The following is a 13,022-nucleotide window of genomic DNA, read 5'->3' as shown; positions in this document are numbered from 1 at the left end:
TGATTTTTCTGCCAGACAGGCCATCCAATGACTGTTTTGTATGGAAAATAAGAACACAAACCAAAAAGGAAAAACACACATACACACAACTTGAAACTTGGGGCCAAGGAAAAAATTAAGCAAATTCTAATGCAGATCCACAGCACTGAAACAAATTGCTCCACACTTTTAAGGTATAATTAGCATCATGTATCTTTTGTTTTTCCTAAATACATTTGTCTGGAGGCCCCAGTGCCAAATCAGTGGAATGTCTGGTACCCTGTTCTGGCCGCCCTCTTTAAAACATCCCAAAAGGGGTGCCTGGGTGGCTCAGTCGGTTAAGCATCTGCTTTGGCTCAGGTCATGATCTCTGGGTCCTGGGATCAAGTCCCAAATCCAGTCCTTCCAGAAGTCACCTGGACCTGCACGGGAAGGGGAACCTGCCCTCTCAGGATGACTTCTGACCCAAAATGTCTTGAGTTCCCAGAACCCTAGCTCAGAGTGCTCAGCTTCTCCCTGGGCAGCCATCCCCACGAGGACCAGCCCCACCTCCCAGCCTGGTCACAGTGGGTCAAGTGTTAGCCTGCTGAGGACAAAGAGCCACCGTGTCCTTTCCTTCCCTGGGATCCACTACGTCTTTCCTCCCTCAAATCAGGCGGCTTTTCCCACCAATCCCAGAAATTTACAAGGCCTCACATATGTAAACACTGTGCGTCCCTACAAACAGCAACTCTCTCCAACGTGCTCCATAAATGTGGTGCAAATGGGGAGGCAGAAAAGACAGAATTAAAAAAATCAACATGCTTGTTGCAATGTGCCAGGCACGCCATTACTGTTTGTGCCTTTGCTCACATCTATACCGTATACTTGAAACCTCACAACATCCTGGTAAGATCCATTTCATGACGTTCATTTTACAGATGAGAGTGCCAAGGTTCAAAGAGATTGGAAAAACTCAACAACAAATAGCATTTTGTGAAGCCAGAATTTGAATTCCCAGCTTTAAAAGATATGATAAGAAAGAGCTTGGTTTCTTACATCTGAAAATGGGAGGCTCGTACTAAGCTGGAAGAAAAAAGGGGAGTACCCTTTGGGGGGAATGTTGATGCAGATTCGCCCCCTCCAGAATCTCTGGAGACACGTAGTCTCTGTAACCAGAATGCTATAGAAAGCCCAGGACTAGCCTGAGGTCGGCTCATACAGGAGAATGGACATCGCGTTAACAACCCAGCTCAGAGTGATAACTGCAGGGGCAAATAGTGGAAACACAACCACAGGGGAAGCCTACACCTGCACAAAGAGATGATTCGTTGAGGGGAAAGTAAAGAGGATTCAAAGACTCAACCAAAATTTACTCCGACTTGAGAGTACTTCATGGTATGATCCCACCAGGCTGAAAACAGAAAGCTCCCCTGGTACCAGAGGGACCGTCTGTCCTAGAAAACAAACAGCGCTTGACTCTCCCGGATGTTGCCTTCCCTCACTCACTGTGTCTATCCCCACATCCCAGCTCAGCAGCTAGAATTAGAAAAACAGAAGTAGGAGTCCTAATGGCAACACTCAGAGTCCTGACTTCCTGTGCTTTTCAAAACCCACTTCACATCTCATGTGATTTGATGTGCTCCTGCATCTTGGAAAAGGGGAAACTAAAATACAGAGAAGGCAAGTGACTGGTCCAGGTGCCCGGCTAGTAGTGATCGGTGGAGGCGTGAGAACTCAGCTCCATGTTCCTGCTGGACGGATGGAGAGAGCGGGCTAAAGGGGGACATTCCTTCTCACAGCACTGTTTTATCCTCTCACCCTTGATGTGTGTGTGTCTCCCTACCCCCAACACACACACAGACAGTGCAAACACACACATACCATTATGCAGACACTTAGAGCAATGGTTCTAAACAGAAAAATAAGAGCTTCTGGGTGTCGATCGAGGTGGGGAATGTGCTGCACTGAGAATGTGGTGAATGGAATTGGGCTGGTTCACTGAGGTCTGCTGCATTCTGACAGAAGTCTGGGACTTCCTTTAAACCTTTTTAGCCAGGACACAGATAAAGGGGAAATTCCATCTGCTAACACCTTGGCCAAGTAAAGAAGTAGAAAGAAATAACTAGAATCCTTCTGAAATTACTTTATTAGAAGAACATGGAATCTTTGTTGTTATCTCTCTATTACAGAGATAACTAGAGAAAAGTGTGATGGGATCCAGATCTCTGTCAGAGGCATCATTTTTTGCTATAACCCATATTCAGGCACACTCATGTGCAATTGATCTGTGTGGCCTCTCTACACATTGGTAATGGGAGATATCTAAAAATAAACTTTGGATCTTTTTCTGGTACCTCCCTTTAATCCAGACAAATGGAGCCCCTGCTAGAGGCTCTGTGCTTAGAAGGGCCCCATCTGGACCTCCTACAGAGCAAGAGCAAGGAATCCAGGGGGCCAAGGACTTTCCCAATCTGGAACGCATGCCCTTGACCCTACTCTGGATACCTGGGACCCAGAATTCCCTGCCCAAATGGCCCAGAATGTATCTGGGGGCTTGCATAGCCCCCCTACAACTGTATATTCTTCAGAGGACAGATGTTCCCACAAGTCTGACTATGATCAAGAGCTATCAGGGGGATGGAACAAGATGGATTTGGGATATGTGGATGCTGTCACATGAGTGACCCACATTGGAAATGGGAAGAAAAGGGAGGAGGCCTTAGTAGAGTGGGGTCCTGGGAGGAGGGAGGTGGTCTCTGTTCATACTCTTGCCGCAGGCCCTGCCAATGAAATAGATGTTGGTGGCCGACTGGCTTCATTACCTCCCAAGAAGCAAAGCCTCGTAACTAGACTCACTGACTTCCTCTTCTGCCACACCTTATCCTATGCCCAGTGATCAAGATTTTCCTTTAAAGACATAGATAGAGGGTGCCTGGGTGGCTCAGTGGTTTAAGCCTCTGCCTTCGGCTCAGGTCATGATCCCAGAGTCCTGGGATCGAGCCCCGCATCGGGCTCTCTGCTCAGCAGGGAGCCTGCTTCCCACTCTCTCTGCCTGCTTTTCTGCCTACTTGTGATCTCTCTAACTGTGTCAAATAAATAAATAATCTTAAAAAAAGAAAAAAGAAAAGAAAATGAAGACATAGATAGGCATGTTCTTATCAAGTCTGTTTCTTAGAATATCATAACCAAACTCTAGGTACTCAAAGTCCCTTATGATCTGACTAGTCCCCAACCATTGTTCATACCACAATCTCCCCCACCACCATCCCCATGTGCCGTGGCTTACACATTGACCATCTTTAGCAATCTTTTGATCTTTTAAACACGAAAGCCCATGTCCCCTTAATGATGATGTTCTTTTGTCTGGCTAGTATATAGAAAGTACAAAACAAATTTTTGTTAAATCGAGTTGAAATTTATGATTCACTTATTTGACAGAACAATTTTTTGAGATGTTTTATTTACATTTGTTCTCTTTGTATCTCCCATGCTTCCCGCCCCTTCTCAGCCGGCTGTCGACCCTTTCATATTTCATTGTCTTGGAAATGTTTCTTTCAGTGTGGAAAAACATATGCTGCTTCTTCAATGCAAAGATAGCTCTTATCTAAAATAAAAGGCTAAACTCTCTCAAGAGATTATGCTCTAGAGAGGAAGCGTGCTCTATGTGGTGGCTCTGGGAAAGGGCTTTTGAGGAAAAAAATGTAAGGGAAAGAAAAGAGATTGCCAGAAACTAAGAAGGCACAGAGATTGGCAGGTCCCTGAATTTGGTGTCAATGTCCTAGAGGTGGCAAGGCCTCAGGAACTACAGAGTTAAGATGTTGAGGTGGATGTTGAGACAATCTCCCGAAGGTTGGTTGGGCAAACTGTCAAGATGGCACTAAGTCTTCTGTGGCATTAGTCAAGTAACATTTTCTGTCTCCTAAGTACATTTTGTTCACATTGCCCTTTAGTCAACAGAAAAATGCTAGAAAAATTATACGACCACCTCCTGCTCAGAAAATGGGCATGTGACCCAAATAATGAGGATCATTTCTTGCCACTTATACTAGTACCAAGTTGATGGGCTCATGGGTCCCCAGGTTCTCTAACAGAACTTGAGTGGGATTTCCTCAAGTTATGTCTATAAAAGGAAGTATTTTTCCAGCCCTTTATTATTTGGTCCCTTCATCCCATGGTATTTTTTTCTACACAACAATAACGTGAGGCCAATAATGAAAAGCAAGCCCAATGATTTCCCCAGAGTTGATTCTGCTGGCTTTATGGAAAACATTCTCCAATGGATACAAGGAAGATCTCCTTAGACTAAGGGCCCACACTCCCCAATATCTCAGTCTCAGAAGTTTAAGAAGGTCTTATCTAGTTAGGATGAATAAGTGTTACTATAGAGAACTATATTGTAGGCTTCCCAAAGACGTCAGATATCAACACAAAGTATGAGCAACTACAACCAAACACACAGGCATCTTCTGTCTACTTACAGGCTGTCTCCCAGGTACTGTGGCTTTATTCTCACTGCTAAAAGCAGCTTATAGGCATTTCAAAATGGGTATTTCAAGCTGCCTTGGCTCTAAACCCATCATAACAGCCTTGAACTCATCCCATGGGTATCTGGAATCAGCTCAGAACAAGGTGAGCTGAAACACGAGATCCATGTTTCTTCCTTCCTTCCCAGTTTTTCAACTGGACTGAAGCAGGTCAACCTAACTGACAAAGTCAGTCTATTTGATAGTTTACCAAAAGTCATTCTGCCATTTGCACACAAATCTTCCTCCAATGCACAATATCTTCGGAGACAAAGAAAATTTTTGAGAGAATTTAATTTAATAAAGGAGTGGGAAAGGTTAGAAGAGTCTAGTCTGAACATTCATGCTGATTTATTACTCATGGGTCTGTTACCTAATTGCCCCATGAAAAATCTACATACTCATCCTTAGATACTTAGAACAGAGCCAATAACTGATAAGTAAACAGGGCTCTGGGCCATAAAATCAAAAAACACGTAGCTATTCCCACTCACCAGGTGAACGTGTATCTCGCACCTGGAGAAGAAAGATCTGCATTAGAATTTCTTGGAGCTTGGTCACTCAGCTTTAACTTTCATAAATAATAGTGAAGATATTCATGCCACCTTGGGTTGCTCTACTCTCTTTCTTCCTGGGAGGCCAAAATACTTCACCTACACCAGCATTTATCCCTGTTGAGGCAGGAGGATAGAACCAAAATAATAAGCTACTTGGTAGGCTCTCCAATCCCTTCTGTTTCAGATTCTTCCTCAGCCAGAATCTGATCTCCTGCTACAACATCTCTTAAGTCTCCCATCTGCAGAGAGCCTCATTTAGATGTAAATCCTGCCTGAAATGCTCATAGTTCAGTCAGACGCTGTCCGATGGTGGCAAAGTGGAAACCATTCTTTACAACTCAGTGAGTTCAGAAACTGCTATATGTGGAAATGGGAGAGAGAAATTAACATTTTAATCCCAATTTAAAATTTTGCCAGTGTTCTGTTTCAGGTTCCAAGACAGTGGCAGGCAAAAGAGTCTCATGCAGAATTCCCCCGAGCTCAGCACAGAAACGCAAATGTTTTTGTTTAACTTTTAAGACTGTTGCATACCCTAAAGATTGGATGTTTCCCTTACATATGAGAAATTAACTCGTGACAGTCTCACTTTTGAGAGCCATGAAAAGTGATAAAACAGCCTTCTTTTGTATATGTTTTCTAAGTGACTTTTTGAACAACTTAACTTTACTAAATCTTGTCTGTCTGTTGTTTTCCCAGGATTTGCCCACACTGTGGCAGAGAGACAAGTTCCCTATCCTTCGGAGTAAAGGAAGATTTACCACTTGCGAGTTCAACAACCACAAAGATAAGGACAGTAACACAGCACACTGCTCCTTCCGTCTATATTCCAAGATGCGTACTGAGCCATGTGGATGTCCAGAAGTTAACTTGGAGAGTCAGGCTTTAGAATGCTTTTCTTTTACATAAGGAAATAAGGAGCCTGATCATTCTGGAAGGGAGGGAGACTGGAGGGTCCTTAAGAGGACCTGTGCCTGTGCAGAGCATGCTTCTCAGAGCTTAGGGAGTGACTAGACAAGTAGCAGGAATTTGGAGATGCAGTATACCTCAAGATGCCTTCCCCAGTGCTACTAGGCAGAGCTGCCTTAGGGAGTCAATGTCTGTGTCTATTGAGCCATTCAGTTCCTGCCTATCTCCCAGGTTAGGGGAGTCTCAGCCTGGGTAATAGCACTGCTAAATTTTCCCATCACTACTACTTTCTTCATGCTGTTCCCTCTGCCTAGAAGGTCTTCTGTTGTCATTACCTTATAAAAGAAAGAAAAAAGAAAGAAAAGGAAAGGAATGAAACGAAACTCATACATCCTACTGGTCATTTCCTTTCTAATGTAGATCTCCACACCAGGTAAGACTGAGTTTGCTTCTGAACCACTACCCACCCTCTAGCTTCAACATCCATCACACATTACAGTATTAATTAATTAAGTCTGTGGATCCCTTGTCTTTGCTTCCTGATTGCAGGGACCTTAAGGGCAAGGATTGTACACTTTTTCATTCTCTTATCTGCATCCTCCAACAGCCAGCATACGGCCTTGAACATAACAGCCACTCGATAAATATTGACTAAGTGGACGAATAAATGAATACTTTAGAGTCCCCAGAAGCCAGGGTTGATGTCAGAGAGAAGTAACAAACAACTTCAAGAAGGATTCAGCCAGGGAGGTGGTCAAAGTGAGCCCTAGCTCTAGATGTTACAGTTGGGAGGTTACCTTATAATGAGTATGAAAAATTTTATAATTTGTCCCGAACGGGCTGCTTCCGCAGTAGCATTTCTTCCCAAGGGGCAACTCTTCTAACTAGTGAGGAGGAAAAACTAACTGTCCACGAAACTAGTTCTTAAGACTAAAGAAGAGAACTGGATTCTTCAAGTTTAAACTTCCGTGCTCTGGGACTCAATCAAGGAATGGGGTGAAACCTTTGTAGATCCTGGATGTTGGGCTCAGGAGTGCTCTAAAACTCTTGTAGCTTTTCATATTTTTTTAAAGATTTCTTATTTATTTATTTGACACAGAGAGACAGAGATCACAAGTAGGCAGAGAGGCAGGCAGAGGGGGAGGGGAAAGCAGGCTCCCTGCTGAGCAGAGATTCCTGATGTGGGGCCCGATCCCAGGACCCTGAGATCATGACCTGAGTGGAAGGCAGAGGCTTAACCCACTGAGCCACCCAGGCACCTCATAGCTTTTCATATTTTAACTGATTTTTATTAAACAAAATCTTGACCTCCTTAGAAAATGAAGAGTGTGGGTTGGGGGGAGGGGGCAGGAGTTAGGACATCTCCTAATTTTTCCCCAATACTCACTCTACCCTTCCTGAACTTCACTAGACACATGGTTGCCCAACAGAAAACTAAGTTTCTCAGCCTCCCTTTTGATTTGGTATAGTCAGATAACCAAGTTCGATGCCACGGACCATGAGGGGTAAGCTGCATAACTTCCGGGTTATGTTTTTGAGTAAAAACTCTGTCTCCCACTTTCTCTTGGCCCTTCCTTCTGGTTGGGGCACAGACACGTGGTAGTGAGCCATCACTGCCCACACTGATGAAGGGATACCAGACTCACAAAACAGAAAGAATTCTGAGTCCCTCAATAACCTCGTCAAGGGCTGCCCTTCCTCTGGACTCACTACCAACCTGGACTTTCACATATGAAGGAAAGAAACTTCTATCTTGTGTGAAGGGCTGGTGTTTTGTTTTGTTTGTGAACATTGTTTCATGGTTTCTGTAGAAGCAGAGGAGCCTGTATTCTGATTAATACAGCATGTTAAGAAGATTCTATGTGCATCCTTATTTTTAGAAAATTGAAGTGAATTTAAATGAGTGGTAAAGTAAGTGTGGCGGGGGAGGGGGGGGCTAGTGACAACACAGGTTTTGCAAATCAGCACTGGTAATCAATCATCAACCACTTGTTAATGGTCTAGGAAGTCTCTAGACTATCAAGAATCTTCATGCCATCTCTGGATTTGACAAATTTTACCTAACTGAAATCTGAGTAAAAGACACAAATGAATAAGAAAGTAAAAAATAGCCAAGAGTCATCTTATGTGCTTTTTTTTTTTCAATGTCTAGCACCTAGAATAGTTCTGTAATATTGTACTGTGTTTTATCGAGTAAATAGATGGTCAAATCCTAAGCATTCCTAGAGCACCTCCTAGGTACCAAATATACATTTTCTTTAAGGAGTCTAAATTCACATTGAATGAAATAAAACGCTTCCTTGATCCATTATTAAAAATGACAGCTAATTACAGTATTATATTCACTGTGACTTCTTCCTCACTTGGAAACCAAAAATGAGGTAAAGATGAAGTTTCTCCATTATACTTGAACTGTACAATATTTCAGACCAGAAACAAGTACATTTTTCCCCACATAAAACCATTATGAAACCAGGAGTCAAGGGATGTCACTATTAAACTTTGTAGCTACGACTTAACTAATATATTCTGAACTAAATTCATATGCAGTAAATGCACTGAGACAGATTATAATGGGTGTTTTATAAGTTTTGCTTAAATTGCCTGATGAATTGAGAATTTCAGAATTAAGTATATTAAATGGGCATAAAAAAGGAATCATTAGCATCATAAAAGATTTCATACAGGTTTAGAAATTAGCATATAATTTACAAAAGGAAAGGAAAATTGGGGAAGATAAGAACTAAGGCATGACAAAAGTAAGAACTGACTGTTGATGTGATATCCAAAATCATGAAGATCTAAGACGTGTAAAAATATAGATAACATCTGCTCTCAATCGAGTGGGATTCATTTGCTAGGAAATTTGCCAAAGACATAAACAGCCTAAAAATCTACATGTTATAAATGCTTTCTGATTGTTTTGATTGGTTTGGCTTTGCTCAAATACTAGAATTTTTAAAAATTGGAGAACAAATCCCAGGCCACTGTATTTATTACCAACGACCTCTTGGCTGTCATTTGTCTCTTCTCCTTCTGTCTGCTTTCCCTTCTTTTCCTATTCTGCTTTAAGACCCAATTTTCCATTTAATGATGACAACAGTGTAAATGTGTAATAAATATGTTAAGGCTCCAAAGCAGTAGTATGATTCTTTCCATTGATCCTCACAACCCTCCCAAGGGGTATAAAGGGCAAGTATCAGGAGTCTTGATTTTCCTCAACTTACCAATGACAAAAATAGATTCAGAGAAGTTTAACTTACCTAAGGTCTGACAGATCTAGAATCCAGGGTTCCCAATGGGCTCTACACAGTTGCCTTCTTCACCCACTAGACTGTCAGCTCAATGGAAACCACTGAGACTCCTTACCTTTGAGAGCTTACCGTTACAACTCAGGACAATGTGAATATGCACTCACTTATCAAAGTCTCTTGAGCACCTACTATGTGCCAGGCACCATGTTAGAGATGAAGTACTAATTAGTGAACAAAATGAATGTGGTCTCCTTCCTCCTCAATCTTACCATCCACTGAGGAAGAAAATTATTCAATAAATACACTAACAAACACAGTTTATTTATATGCTCTGATCTAAGTATAGGGAATGCAAAGCCCAGAGGGCTCAAAAACGATAAAGGACAGGATCTTACTTAGATGGGAGTGTGTGTGTGTGTGTGTGTGTCCAAGAAGCCATCTGAACGGAGACCAGCAGGAGAGTAAAGGAGATGTAGGGTGAAGATGGGGAAAAGTTGTCCTGTGGGGAAAAAAAGTCAGTATGTGCAAAAACTCTGGGTGCCTAAGAAGAAACTAAAAGTCAGTGTAGTTCCCTCTTCCCCACACAAGGGAGAATTTCGTGAGTTCACGCAGAAGTCTGTAGGCCCATGTTGAAGTGTTTAGGTTTTACTCCAAGCACAATGAGAGCTGCTACAGCTCAAGAAGAGACATGGTCTGATTTATGTTTTAAAAGATTACTCCAGGGGTGCCTGGCTGGCTCAGTAGTACAGCACTGTCATAAGTTGGAGCCCCACTTTGAGGGTAGAGTTTACTTAATGAAAAAAAAATTGTTTTTTTAAGAATTGCTCTAACTTCTTAGTAGATAACTAGCTGAAGTAGGGCAAAAGTATCAGCAGAGAAACAAGCCAGAAGGCTCTTGGGGTAGTTCATGCACAAGATGGCAGTGACTTTGGCTAGGACAGCAGTGAGGATAAGAGAATAAATAGCTTTAAGATATATTGAAAGTGGAAATGAAAAGATCTGATCTGGAGAGGAATCAAGGCTGGCTCTCAGGCTTCTAGAGGTGTCACTCCTGAGGTAATTTTAACCACCTGAATAATCTCCTTGCTGCCATATTCACCGTAGGGTCCTCATGTGCACGTAACTTGAAATAATCAGATTTACATCCCAGGCTTATTGACCTATCATTTCTTATTTTAGTCTGTGGCAACCTGGTGGTATAGTTAACAGGAATTCATCCTTCTCATACTCATATTGAGATTGTGTTAGAGCACATGAAGATGATTTATACATCTGAAAGTGTGAGGTAAAAAGAACTAGGTTTTGAACAACTTTCTGCAGAAAGACACAGGTATGATCTGGGGTTAGTTTCTACACAAGGAGGAAAAAGGCATCTCCCCATTCTCAGACAGAAGACGAGTCTAATTCTTCCAACTCATGCAGGTCCTTTACAAAATGAAGACATTCCTTGGAGGAAAACCAATGAAACAGAAAGTCCTCCTGCCTAGTTATTCCCCATCATATATACCCCGTATCTTTCCATTCTCCCATAAATACTGACAGGGCCCTCATTTCTTTTTATACCCCAGGTTGGATGAAGAAAATATTATGGTACAAAAGATAGCTACAGCTAATAATGATAATAGGTAATACGCGTACATGATTTATAGTTTACACATGGCTTTTACAACAATTAACTCACTGCGATCTTTTCATTTGAAAGATTATGTCCATTTGAAATCTAAGGACATCAAGCACTGTCCTTCGTGTTTTTTATGGATTAATTCATTTGATCCTCACAATGGCCTGATGTTCGAAGGGTCTGGGGAAACACAGAAGCGACACTTGACAAGGCTGGAATCAGAGCAGTAGGCATACTGTCTTTGATTCTGGAGCATTCTGAGGAGGGTCCTGTTTGAGTTCATGTAGGGTTGGAGGCTCTTTGAGGTAATAAAAGCATTCTCTTTCAGCACAGGCTGCTACCCACTGTTGCTCTTCATAAAGGGCAAGCATGAGGCCCCTCTGGTACAAACAGGTACCCTGAGTTTGGGGGGCAGGTGTTTACATCAATTGCTGGGAAAACCAGCTGCCTAACACTTGAAGACCTCAGAAGCCCCTAAGAGTTTGTACCCTCACCCGCCCACCACCACCCCAACCCCCATCTCCACTGGAAGAGGAAGCCACCAATCTCATGAGATTTTGAGACTAGGGACAGGGGCCTTCTCCTGGTGAGATGAAAACAGTGGCTTCCAGTCTGAGCCAGCCTGCACCAGCCAATGTGGGATGATCACTCAAAGCCAGGTTGGGATAATTCTGTATCATTTCACATATCCCCTATTTTTGAGACACAAATGTCCCTATGTATAGATTAAGAGACAGAGATACAGAAAGATAACAGAGTCTGCCCAAGATGGTTTCAGAGGCTCTATGGAGCCCTACCACTTTGATATCTGCCTTTCTACCACGCTGGGAGAACACAGCAAGGAAGCAACACCCTGCCTCTGAGGAAAATGCCAGATCCGGGCCTGGCCAGGGTAATACCCCATAGTCGTCCTGAAGGGCAAAAGCCAGACCATGAGGACCTGATTGGATGCCCAAGGCTACAGTGCCTCACCACAGTGAGGATCAGCTGGATAAGAAGCAAAGAGGAGGCAAACCAGTTTGACAACCCAACATTTGCTTGTAGATTTGTAGTCTACACAGCCTTACAATCTGCACCCCCCCCCCCCCCCGCAGCCCAACACACACACACTAGCTTTCGTTCTGCTGCCATCCTTGTAGGGATACACAGCTCAGCTGTCACATGTATGAGCTGAGGTCAGGATTCAAGAAAGAGTATCCTGAGCCAAGTGAGCTTATGACTGAGGAAGGAAAAAATCTTAGATCAGGAACAGTCACACTTTGAGAACTCTTCAAATACCATCTTCTACCTCAAGGGAAGCCTCACATTAAACTATAGAACTCATCTAGAATTTGCCAAGAAGTGGCAATTTGGCCTATGACAAATTTCAGAGGACTTCAGCTTCTGTTCTAGCTGATAGTGTCCTTGGTCAAGTAATTTCACTTCTCTGGGCCTGTTTCTCATCATAATTAAAGGAGGATGATGGATGGACTGATCAACCTTGTTGTTCTGTGACTTCCCACTAGAGGAAAAGAAACACACACACACACACCCCATATTACTCTTCTAATAAATATGTGATCAAACAGAGCTGGAAAGAAATTTTCTACAAATGTCAACTGTCAAAACGCAAAGAGACCTTCAGATAACTGGTCCCAAACTGTTAGTCCTTGGTTGTGCACACATTCTGGGCCATCATTAGCAGACGTAATGATAAGAGGATGCCGCCGTATTAGTCATGAATTACAGAGCTTATTTCCCACAGGCAAAGCCTCCAGGAAAAGTCATCTTAATTAAAAAAGAAAATAGTTGATCAAAATTAAATATTGCCAAGATGCAGCCCATGGGAAACGGATAGGAATATCTTCACTCATGTTTTTCATCAGAGCCCAGAATAATAAATGGATAGTTAGTGCTTTCCAACTCATCTTGGTGAATATGCTCTCTTCGTGTCAAAAGTGATCATACCTTCCTTTAATCAACCCTTTTCCTTTCTAGATCTCTCTCTCTCTGAATTTAAGGATACCCATAATTTAGTTGGCACCACCAGAGACTCAAGATGGTTTTAACAGAGAGAGGCCTTTCCGAGAAGCCGTGTGGCTCGGGAAGCTACTCCCAGATTAAATCATTCCCTCACTGGTCCCTAGATGTGTAGATAACCAGGCAGACTGGTTCATTTATTTCTTGTTTTTTTTTTTTTTTTTTTTTTTTTTTTTTTTAA

This window comes from Enhydra lutris, unplaced genomic scaffold, assembly GCF_002288905.1.
Source record: "Enhydra lutris kenyoni isolate GAN:26980312 unplaced genomic scaffold, ASM228890v2 scaffoldscaffold33, whole genome shotgun sequence".
NCBI lineage: Eukaryota > Metazoa > Chordata > Mammalia > Carnivora > Mustelidae > Enhydra > Enhydra lutris.
This window is presented reverse-complemented; position numbering follows the sequence as displayed.